The sequence below is a fragment of the Erythrolamprus reginae genome, chromosome 12, assembly GCF_031021105.1.
Source record: "Erythrolamprus reginae isolate rEryReg1 chromosome 12, rEryReg1.hap1, whole genome shotgun sequence".
In the NCBI taxonomy this organism is placed as follows: Eukaryota; Metazoa; Chordata; class Lepidosauria; order Squamata; family Dipsadidae; genus Erythrolamprus; species Erythrolamprus reginae.
Genome location: NC_091961.1, coordinates 27,422,267 through 27,434,135, shown reverse-complemented (window position 1 = coordinate 27,434,135; position 11,869 = coordinate 27,422,267). Strand labels below are relative to the sequence as shown.

The window sequence follows — 11,869 nt, the reverse complement described above, 5'->3', positions numbered from 1 at the left end:
AACAAATAAGATTGCTAATTCTCCTCCTTTTCCTCCTCTTTCTCTTCTTCTTCTCCTTCTCCTCCTCCCCTTCCCCTTCCTCCTCCTCCTCTTCCTCTTCCCCCTAATTCTCCTCCTCTTTCTCTTCTCCTCCTCTTCCTCTTCCTCTTCCCCCTAATTCTCCTCCTCTTTCTCTTCTTCTTCTCCTTCTCCTCTTCCTCTCCTCCTCCTCTTCCACCCCTCTTCCTCCTCCTCTTCCTCCTCCTCCTCTTCCCCTACTTCCCCCTCCTCCTCTTCCTCTTCTCCTCCTCTTCCTCTTCCTCTTCCCCCCTCCCTATCCTCCTCCTCTTCCTCCTTTTCCCCCCTCATATTTTTCCCCATATCTCTTCTGGTATCATTTGGTTCTTATCATTTACATCTCCCTGTTTTATTTTATCTTTTATTTCCAGATTTAACACACACACACACACGTAAAACAACTCACTGACATTTCTCCTCTGCAGCCTCCTACACACAATTTCGCTCCATCCAGTCCCACTTTGCAGTAAATAGGATCTGCCCAAAAGAGCAACAGAAAACTGATCGGACTCCCTAGAGGGCCATCTCTCCCTAGCCTTTTCCATTATTATTTTTAATTAGCTTCCATCTGTAATTACCAGCCTAGACATTTGCCAGAAAGCATCTCCGAGACAAAGGTCTCTCTCCCACTAGTACAACACAATCAGTAAGGTTTGGCGAAGAAGTTTCTTCTGCTGACGGACAGATGTGGCTAGGATTCCTGTGCATTTCCCAGAGTTTAGCAAGGCTGGGTCGAGCTGTCCTTTAAATCATCCGGGGGTTGCAAACACAGCATCCTTGATGAAATCTGGCACGTTTACCCGTTTGCTTGGGAGCCAAATGGACAAATGGCATTAAAAAACAACCAGGAAAGCTATGTACATCTGGACAGAAAGACCAGAGGGAGATGCTGAGAGAGAAGGTTTTGGAGCCAAAGCTTTTGAAGACTTGTTCTTCAAAGATGGTCTTTCCAAATTTGGACCCAAATACCATATGTTTCGGAGTACAAGATTCACCGGAGTATAAGATGCACCTTAGTTTTTGAGGAGTAAAATAGGGAAAAGAATCTGCTTACCAGGTGTTCTGTCTGCGTCACTCCAGAAGCCAAGACCAACCCAAAAAGAGAAGCCAGACACAGGCAGTTTTATAAAATTCAAGAAAAACACAGGTAACAGAAAATGTCCTTACAAACAAGAAAATGCTGTATCTTCAGATATATCCACGAAGGCAAAAGTCCATGCAGCAATACAGAATTCTTGCTGCCAAGCCGAGGCTGTAGATAGCAGACCTACACCTCCCACGGGTCTTCCAAACTGCTGGGCCACAAGCCAGGAACAGAGACGTTGAGAACAAAGCAGGACACCGTAACTCCAACTGATAACACTCCACATGGCTTCAAGGGCTTGCCTGCCTTTTAAACCCTGCTAAAGAGGACCACACCCAAACCCAGCTTTTCCTAATTCAGTGCTGATAATACTTCTTTAATTGCTCCTTTCTTTGATCTGAACATCTCTGTCGCATGTCAATGACGGCTTGAGCTTCATCACCTAATGACTCCAAACTGGGGAGAGCCCCCCCCCCGGGGCTCTCATGCTGTTCTCCTTCGTCCCATTCCTGATTTTCCTCTCCCCCGTCCGACTGTTCAGCCCCCTCCTCTTCGCTGTCATCCTCCTCTGGGCATGGAGCCAGCAGAGACACATCCGGTCCCTGAGCAGCCTCAGGCTGAACCACAACACCAGGTATTAATCTGACTAGCGTCCTTAGTCTGGTCAGCTTCAGCACATTATTTTACCCCCGGTTAAGGGCTTAAAAAAAACCTTCATTCAGAGAGCATAACAATAAAAGAACTTGCAAGCCAGTAAGAGCTGGAAACATCATTAGCACCTGGAAAGAAAGATTTGGAGAAAGTAGAGCAATGGAAAAAAACCTGCAAAGACTTAGAGCTTGGAAAATATTCTTCGCAGAGAGTAACAATGAAAGACGCTGCAAGCTGGTAAGAGCTGGAAACATCATTAGCACCTGGAAAGAAAGATTTGGAGAAAGTAGAGCAATGGAAAAAACCCTGCAAAGACTTAGAGCTTGGAAAATATTCTTCGCAGAGAGTAACAATGAAAGACCCTGCAAGCTGGTAAGCGCTGGGAACATCGTTAGCACCTGGTTGGGGCTGGAAAGAAACTTATTCGGAGAAAGCTAGAGCAATGAATCAAACCCTGCAAAGACTTAGGGCTTGGAAAAAATTCTTTGCAGAGAGAAACAATGAAAGACCCTGCAAAGTAAGAGCTGGGAATATCATTAGCATCTAGTTAGGGCTGAAAGAAAGCTACACTCAGAGTATAAGACACACCCAAATTATCAGCCTCTTTTAGGGACGAAAAAGGTGCATCTCATACTCCGAAAAATACGGTATGTGTGTGGAGAACTTGCTTAGGGGATTTCTTCCAAGGATGGAGAAATTGCCTAGGAGAAAATTTCCAACAATGTCTCTCTGAAGGAAGCAGCAATTGCCCAATAGTTCTTAAGACCACGAGTCCCCTTAAACAGGAATGTTTGTCCAATTCCCAAGGAGGTGTAAACAGGAAGAATTGTCAACTAAAGTCTTCCTTTGGAAGCTTAATGGAACTGTGGGAAGCTTGCAAGGCTGCAGATACCAGAGAGGGGATTCTACAATGAGAAACAGGGTAGCCACCCTTCCTCCGAGTCCTTGGAGAGGGGTGTCATACAAATCTAAATAATGATGATGATGATGATGATGATTATTATTATTATTATTATTATTGTTGTTATTGTTTATTTATTTATTTATTTATTATTTAGATTTGTATGCCGCCCCTCTCCGCAGACTCGGGGCGGCTCACAACAAAGTAAAACAATTCATGACAAATCTAAATTATAGTTTAAAATATTTTTTTTAATAAACCCATTTACTAAGCAAACATACATACAAACATACCATGCATAAATTGTATATGCCCGTGGGAGATGTCTCAGTTCCCCCATGCCTGACGACAAAGGTGGGTTTTAGGGAGTTTACGAAAGGCAAGGAGGGTAGGAGCAGTTCTAATCTCTGGGGGGAGTTGGTTCCAGAGAATCGGGGCCGCCACAGAGAAGGCTCTTCCCCTGGGGCCCGCCAACCGACATTGTTTAGTTGACAGGACCCGGAGAAGGCCCATTCTGTGGGACCTAATCGGTCGCTGGGATTCGTGCGGCAGAAGGCGGTCTCAGAGATATTCTGTTGTTATTGTTATTGTTGTTGTTATTGTTGTTGTTGTTGTTATTATTATTATTATTATTATTATTATTATTATTGAACTGGGAGAGCCAATGGTTACAAGGTCAGCCAATGAATAGCCACTGAGTCAACCAATGGGTTCTTCTGAGTCTGTGCAGAGAATCAAAATTGAAGACTTAAGCTCAAGGCTGGGCGTGGCTCACTCTCCACTCTGCACTCTCTGCCCACTCTGTACTCTGTGCTTGTCTGCTGTGCTGAAATAAAACTAACTCTCCTGCAGAGATGAAATGCTCCTGGTTCTCTCGTGTTAGTTGATCATCGGAGAGCATAGTTGTGAAGGCAGCATGAGGCTCCACCCACTCGCCCAGATGCTGCATTTGGGTTTGTTTATCTATCTATCTATCTATCTATCTATCTATCTATCTATCTATCTATCTATCTATCTATCTATCTATCTATCTATCTATTTATTGGATTTGTATGCCGCCCCTCTCCATAGACTCGGGGCGGCTAACAACAGTGGTAAAAACAACATGCGAAAATCCAATACTAAAGCAGCTAAAAACTCTTATTTAAACCCAATCATACATACAAACATACCATACATAAATTGTAGAAGCCTAGGAGGAAAGAATATCTCAGTTCCCCCATGCCTGACGACAGAGGTGGGTTTTAAGAAGCTTACGAAAGGCTAGGAGGGTGGGGGCTATTCTAATCTCTGGGGGGAGTTGGTTCCAGAGGGCCGGGGCCGCCACAGAGAAGGCTCTTCCCCTGGGTCCCGCCAAACGACATTGTTTAGTTGACGGGACCCGGAGAAGGCCCACTCTGTGGGACCTAATTGGTTGCTGGGATTCGCGCGGCAGAAGGCGGTCCCGGTTCTTTTACCCTCTGCGCATGTGCAGTTTGACAAACCGGGTTAACGAGCCCATAGGCGCCAAGGGCAGGAAAAGAATTGGAGGAGGGTGCTATTAATAGCCTTAATGGAAAACAAAGGAATACCTATATCCAGGGAGAGAATAGATTGGATAATAAGACGGCAGAGACAAGCGAGTTGGATTCCACACAAAAGCATCTTCTCTGGTTGGCCAGCCAGGCAAAACACTGGAGCTCTTGCTCACATTCAGCAAGGCAGCTGCTTTTGTTTTTAATTAACAACCTATGACGATCAACCGATAGAGGTGGCAGCGCTAATTAAAAGCAAATTTTTAAACCAGTGAATATGTTCTCCTCCTTATCTTACTGTAGCTCTTCTTCATTGATTGCAGTGCGTGAGAAGGTTGGCTGCTCAAAACTTTTGTTCTTTCAGTTTCCCCCAAATGATTGGCACAATTGCATTTGACATATATTAGCTCCTGTTAGTCAGGGGTGAATTCTAACCAGTGATCAGGTACACAGAACCAGTAGAAAAACTTTTTATTATCTATCTATCTATCTATCTATCTATCTATCTATCTATCTATCTATCTATCTATCTATCTATCTAGCTGTCTATCTATCTATCTATCTATCTATCTATCTATCTATCTATCTATCTATCTATCTATCTATCTATCTATTTATTTTGTCCAATACACAATGAGGGTTTTAGTGGGTATATATCTATATATACATAGTAAAATACATGATGAAGGTTATAGAGGAGATACTCATAGTAAAATATATCTAAGAAAGAATAGAAAAGAAGGTATAGTAATAGAACATATCAATGAAAGAATAGAAGAAGAGATATAGGAATAGAAGAAAGGTATAGGAGATATAGGAGAGCAATAGGACAGGGGACGGAAGGCACTCTAGTGCACTTGTACTCGCCCCTTACTGACCTCTTAGGAATCTGGATAGGTCAACCCTAGATAATCTAAGGGTAAAGTGTTGGGGGTTTGGGCATGACACTATGGAGTTCCGGTAATGAGTTCCATGCTTCGACATCTCGGTTACTGAAGTCATATTTTTTACAGTCAAGTTTGGAGCGGTTAATATTAAGTTTAAGTCTGTTGTGTGCTCTTGTGTTGTTGTGGTTGAAGCTGAAGTAGTCGCCGACAGGCAGGATGTTGCAGCATATGATCTTGTGGGCAATACTTAGATCTTCTTTAAGGCGTCTTAGTTCTAAACTTTCTAGGCCCAGGATTGAAAGTCTAGTCTCACTTTAGGTATTGGATTTGTACTGTTTTTGTTGTGAGCCGCTCCGAGTCTGCGCAGAGGGGTGGCATACAAATTTAATAAGTAAGTAAGTAAGTAAGTAAGTAAGTAAGTAAGTAAGTAAGTAAGTAAGTAAGTAAGTAAGTAAGTAAATTTTCTGTGAAAGAATAGCCCGCTGAAGGTGCTCAGAAATACAGTAGCTAAGCTTCCTTTTTCTTCATAAAGTCTACGCTCAGCTTTGATTTGAAAATAGATATAGGAGTTGAACTTTGACTCAAATTAAGCCTTGGTTGGATTTGGGACTGTGATTCTTGACTGTAATGCAATAAAAGCAAGGAATGCTGGCTTGACCCTTTGCAATCTACATCTCGTGTAGAATTTATTACTCTAATTACAATCCCGGCTGGCATTTGGGACACACTGTTAATTGGTCACTGGAGTCCCCGACTGCCAATGCCCAATTTGTCCTGAAATCCCTTTTAACAGCAGCGCGAGGCATCGTATTGGAAGGGAGCTGGGAAAGCAAGAATAATTATTGGCAAGTTGGAGAGAAGCGAAAGTGAAGCAAACAGGACGGGAGAGGAAGCGTTAGAATTAATTATCTCTCCCATACCATGCAGAACACGATACAATTAGCAGCCAGGGATATGTGAAAGTTGAGGAAATGAGGTGGTTGGGGGGTAGGGAGTGGGAAGGGGAGAAAAGTCCAGATGGAATCGAGGAAGGAGAGAAAAAGGGGCATAGAAAAGTGGAAGGACAAGATAGGATTAAGCTCCCTTTAATGCCCTCTGGATAGGCGCATATTTGTACAGGCAAATGAAACTAATTTTTAATGGGTTTATATAGCCGCCCCGAGTCTACGGAGAGGGGCGGCATACAAATCTAATAAATTTTAAAAAAATGTTTTATTTTCTCCACCATAAAATAAAACAATATATAATTATAAATACAACAACAATGCTTAAAATCAATCATATATAAACTTTTCTTTTCTTGTTACTCACTCAATGGAGGCTCTTATCTCCTCATCTAAAAATTTATATTAATTTTGTACAACATGGTCAATTCTTAAGTCTAAATAATTTTTTTTCTTCTCCATCTTACTATTAAAAGTTACATTACATCAAAGCAAAAATTAATAAAATCTCTTTTATCTACATTTTAATATTGTATCACGTAGCTAATAAAAATCTATCTATCTATCTATCTATCTATCTATCTATCTATCCATCCATCCATCCATCCATCCATCCATCCATCCATCCATCCATCCATCCAACCCACCCACCCACCCACCCTTCTTTCTTTCTTTCTTTCTTTCTTTTTTTAATAAAAGAAACTGGTTTAGGCAAATGAAATTACAATGCATGTCTGTGCAAGTACATTGGATGCATTATTTAGAAGCAGCAATGAACCCATACAAGTAATCCTTATGACCTCAACTAAAGCCCAAAATAGGGAAAGCAAGTAGAATGCTTGGCTGCATAGCTAGAGGTATAACAAGCAGGAAGGGGGAGATTGGGATCCTGCTGTATAGAGCGCTGGTGAGACCACATTTGGAATTCTGTGTTCAGTTCTGGAGACCTCACCTACAAAAAGATATGGATAAAATTGAACGGGTCCAAAGATGGGCTACAAAAAATGGTGGAAGGTCTTAAGCATAAAAATTATCAGGAAAGACTTCATGAACTCAATCTGTATAGTCTGGAGGACAGAAAGGAAAGGGGAGACGATGGAAACATTTAAATATGTTAAAGGGTTAAATAAGGTTCTGGAGGGAAGTGTTTTAATAGGAAAGTGAACACAAGAACAACGGGGCACAATCTGAGGTTAGTTGGGGGAAAGATCAGAAGCGACTTGAGGAAATGTTATTTTACCAAAAGAGTAGTAGATGCTTGGAACAAACTTCCAGGAGACGTGGTTGGTAAATCCACAGTCACTGAATTGAAACCTGCCTGGGATAAACATATATCCATCTTAAGATAAAATACAGGAAACAGTATAAGGGCAGACTAGATGGAGCATGAGGTCTTTTTCTGCCGTCAATCTTCTACGTTTCTATATAGAATGGAATGGAATGGAATGGAATGGAATGGAATAGAATAGAATAGAATAGAATAGAATAGAATAGAAGAATGGAATGGAATGGAATAGAATAGAATCTTTATTAAGAACGGAACAGAACGGAATGGAACAGAACAGAATAGACCAACGATGGCGAACTTATGGCAGGGGTGGTCGCTCAGCTCCAACATGCATGTGAGTGCTGGCCAGCTGATTTTTGGCTCGCACAGAGGCTCTGGGAGGGCATTTTTGGCTTCCAGAGAGCCTCCGGGAGGATGGGGGAGGGCGTTTTTACCCTCCTCCAGCTCTGAGAAAGCCTTTGGAGCCTGGGGAGAGGAAAACATGAGCCTACTGGGCCCACCAGAAGTTGTGAAACAGGCCATTTTCAGCCTCCGGAGGGTGGATGAAGCTGTTTTCACCTTCCCCAGGCATTGAATTATGGGTGTGGGCACTCATGCATGTGCAATAGCGCACACCCATGCTTTTTTTGGCACCCGGAGAAAAAAAGGTTCGCCATCACTGGAATAGACATTAGAGGTCTTCTAGCCCAACCCCCTGCTCAGGCAGGAAACCCTATACTCTTTCATACACAATAATTGTGTTGTCCACCTTATTTATCAAAAAAATAATAAAGGTAGGGTATAAATAATTAAAAATAAATTAGTGCCACAGCATTCCGATTCACCAGGCTCTCAATTATGCCTGGCTATCTTGTCATCTGCTGACCTAACCAGAAATAATGAGAGTCGGTCAATGAAACGCAAGTTAAAGGGAAGGTGGCCAGAATGATCATAAAGCCGAGACAAGAAAAAGGAGACTGATTAGTTTTGGATAGCGCATGGAATGGCGTGAGAAGGGAGACTTAATCGAAGCCCAGAGGGGACACACTGGCTATATTCAAGGTCTCATCTTGCCACACAATGGTTTGTCATTGCTTCCTAGATTTCTGCTTTCCACCTGTCAACCTCTGTCTACACAACATCCATTTACATATCCCTTTTGTCTCAAGGGGGCTGCTTCATCTCCATACCAAGCCAAGCAAGCACCTCAACAGGAAAAGTCCTTTATTTGTAAATGATTCTCTCTCTTTCTCTCTTTCTCTCTCTCTCTTTCTCTCTCTCTCTTTCTTTCTCTCTCTCTCTTTCTCTCTCTCTTTCTCTCTCTCTCTCGCTTTCTCTCTCTCTTTCTCTCTCTCTCTCTTTCTCTCTCTCTCTTTCTCTCTCTCTCTCTTTCTCTCTCTTTCTCTCTCTCTCTTGCTCTCGCTATCTTTTTCCCAGCAGTGCTTCGGAAGCAGGCAATATATGTGTCATTTTTAAATTTTATTTATTTATCCAGAGGGGTAAACACCGATTTGCACAATAGTCCTGAAGCAACCTATACAGAATGCCCACTTAAAAAAAAAAAGGGATGGAAGAGAGAAAAATTGGGAAAGAAGGAAACTAACTCTGCCTATTTTGCTATTTACTATTTTGCTGATAATGAAAAGGAAGGGAGACTGCTATAGATCTATTTTGGGTTTACTTGCCTTCATCATGTAGCCACACCCTTACTGGGATTTGAACCTTGGACTCTGCCTTGTAAGTGAAATAGATCTTTCATTTCCTTTTCTGTGATCACTAGGGGTTTGTAAACCCAATGGTTATAGAAGATTTGGCAGTTCTTGGTGTGTCTGGGATGGAGGTTGTGCAGATAAGTGGTTGTGGTTTCTTTTCAAACCTGCAGTAGAACACATTCAGGTCATCTGCCAATTGCTGATCTCCTTCAGCTTGGGAGGGTGGTTTGCTGTAGCCAGTGATGTTCTTGAGGGTTTTCCACCTGTTTGCTGGTTCATTTGTTGAGAATTGATTCTTTAGCTTTTCAGAGTAGTTCCTTTTTGCTGCTCTGATCTCCCTTGTTAATATATTTCTGGCCTGATTTCTGACCAAGAACAACAGAGTTGGAAGGGGACCTTGGAAGTCTTCTAGTCCAATCCCCTACTTAGGCAGGAAACTCTGCACTATTTCAGACAACTTCTTCTTAAGAACTCCAGTGTTGAATCATTTGCAACTTCTGGAGGCAAGCTGTCCCAATGGTTAATTGTTCTAACTGTCAATTCCTCAGCTCCAGTGTGGCCACTCTGAAGCCCAAAAATGGCCTCAGACTGGTCTAGGTTCAATGCTGACAGCTGGATTCGGACATGACTGGCTAGGAAAATCTTTACCTTTAGCGTACGGTACCTTATTTATCTATCTATCTATCTATCTATCTATCTATCTATCTATCTATCTATCTATCTATGTGACAAAAACAGAATGTAAAAATCCAATAATATCTAAAAACCCTTGTTATAAAGCCAATCATACATACAAACATACCATGCATAAATTGTAGAAGCCTAGGGAGAAAGATTATCTTAGTTTCCCCATGCCTGACGGCAGAGGTGGGTTTTGAGGAGCTTACAAAAGGCAAGGAGGGTGGGGGCAATTCTGATCTCTGGGGGGAGTTGGTTCCAGAGGGTCGGGGCTGCCACAGAGAAGGCTCTTCCCCTGGGCCCCGCCAACCGACATTGTTCAACCTTGATGTCAGGTTGGTAGGTCAAATGAGCTCAAGCCATTATGGCTTACGGACTATAGTTCATGGATTAGCATGTTGGCTTGCTTAATTAACATATCTGAAGGTTACTTCCAAATTGAATCAATCAATTAAATGTGAAGGTTTGAAACTTTTTATATATATATATATATAAAAGGATACATGGATGGAGAAGAAAGGAGTCCCATTTTCTGAAGCTAATTGGTTTATAAATCTGTAGAAAAATAGGATCTTGCAGGGGATCCAAATTCATACCCTGGGAAAGGTTACAATTTTCAGGTGCCGTTTTGCAAATGCAATGCGAAGAAAAAATGCATTTATTACGGAGAGGAAAAGAAATCCCCTTATCTTTCTTGCTGTGGGCTCAAACATTTCCCTGTCAGAGTTCACCTCCCTTATCCTGCCCATATCTATTTTCAGACTGCAGCCTTCAGCAGCACCAGAATAAAATGTATCCCATAAATCAAAGTTTCCCCAACCTGTACTGCAAAAAAATACAGCTAGGCTGCTAGACAGGAAACAAACTTTGTATCGTCATCTCAGCAAAGATCTGGTAGTTTCACTTCCAATGCTAATTTCAAAGTAATGATTCAAAGTTTATTTATTTATTTATTCATTCATTCATTCATTTATTCATTCATTCATTCATTCATTTATTTATTCATTTATTCATTTATTCATTCATTCATTTATTTATTTATTAGATTTGTGTGCCGCCCCTCTCCGTAGACTCATGATGAATGAGCCAAAAACTATATACTGAAAGTCTAAGGAAGAAGTAAGTGCCACGGAATTTGTATGTTCAGAATTATGGTGAGACTCTAACTTGTTCCCTATTTATGACTGTCATGTCTTTTAAGATAGGTAGGTAGGTAGGTGCAACGTTTTCCTGAAAATAAAACCCTGTCATATTTTTTGAACCCTGGAATAAGTGCATGGCTTTATTGCCATGCACTCAAAAGCCCAATTCGGATTATTATCAGGGGAGGTCTTATTTTGGGGGAAACAGGGTAGGTAGCAGGTAGGCAAGATGGGTGGGAGGGTGGGTGGGGGATGGATGGTTGGAGAGAGAGAGAGAGAGAGAATGATGAAGATGAAGATGATGATGAAGAAATAGAGAGAGAGAGATGAAGAGTAGAGAGAGAGAAAAATTTCCTTGTTCTTTTCATTAAAAATTTAACCTTTTCCACCAGGAAATATTTGAAGGTTGCAGGATACAAATTATCAGGATATTAACTATCCTGTTATTAATAGGATATTAATAGGATATTAATTACCACATTAGACAATCCTTAGCTACTTCTGTACGCAGAAGGTTCATAAAAGTGAGTATCATTTTATTCTCTTTATTTTCCCCCAAACCATGCAAACTGTGGTTTTGATCTCTGCTGTTGCTAGAGAGTGGTGTTTAGATTAATTGGCACATAGTTTCCTATATAGTTTGTGTATGATTCTATATTAATCTATATCAAAATAATATACTTAGATGCGGCCATTCCACCCTTTTGTAGTTTGAAGGTGAAACCTTGGTCCAGGATTAGTTTCTTAGGTCTAGGTTCTAAATGTCAATGGAGAGAAACAGGGGTTGATTTTGCATAACAAAGTTTCAATCATATTACAGGTGGTCCTTAACTTACAACTATTCATTCAGCGACTCTCCAAAATTACAAGGATAGAATAGAATAGAATAGAGTGTTGTAGTGTGTTGTACTGCAGGCCACTGAAGCTGACTGTAGATCTGAAGGTCAGCGGTTCAAATCTCATCACCGGCTCATGGTTGACTCAGCCTTCCATCCTTCCAAGGTGGGTAAAATGAGGACCCAGATTGTGGGG

The 11,869-nt window shown here is 41.5% G+C and overlaps 1 protein-coding gene across 3 annotated transcripts in view; it reads left to right on the top strand.

Annotated features, from left to right (window-relative positions):
* The window catches only part of LOC139174663 (opioid-binding protein/cell adhesion molecule homolog), a 532,821-nt gene that overhangs the window by 90,002 nt on the left and 430,950 nt on the right, over nucleotides 1–11,869 (top strand). For 2 of the 3 annotated variants that reach the window (XM_070765162.1, XM_070765160.1), the window contains exon 1: nucleotides 10,739–10,814. The exons of the other annotated variant lie outside the window; for it this stretch is intronic. The gene's annotated coding sequence lies outside the window, so the exon portion shown is untranslated. Of the gene's footprint in view, nucleotides 1–10,738; nucleotides 10,815–11,869 lie in introns of those variants that run through there. 3 annotated transcript variants of the gene reach the window in all.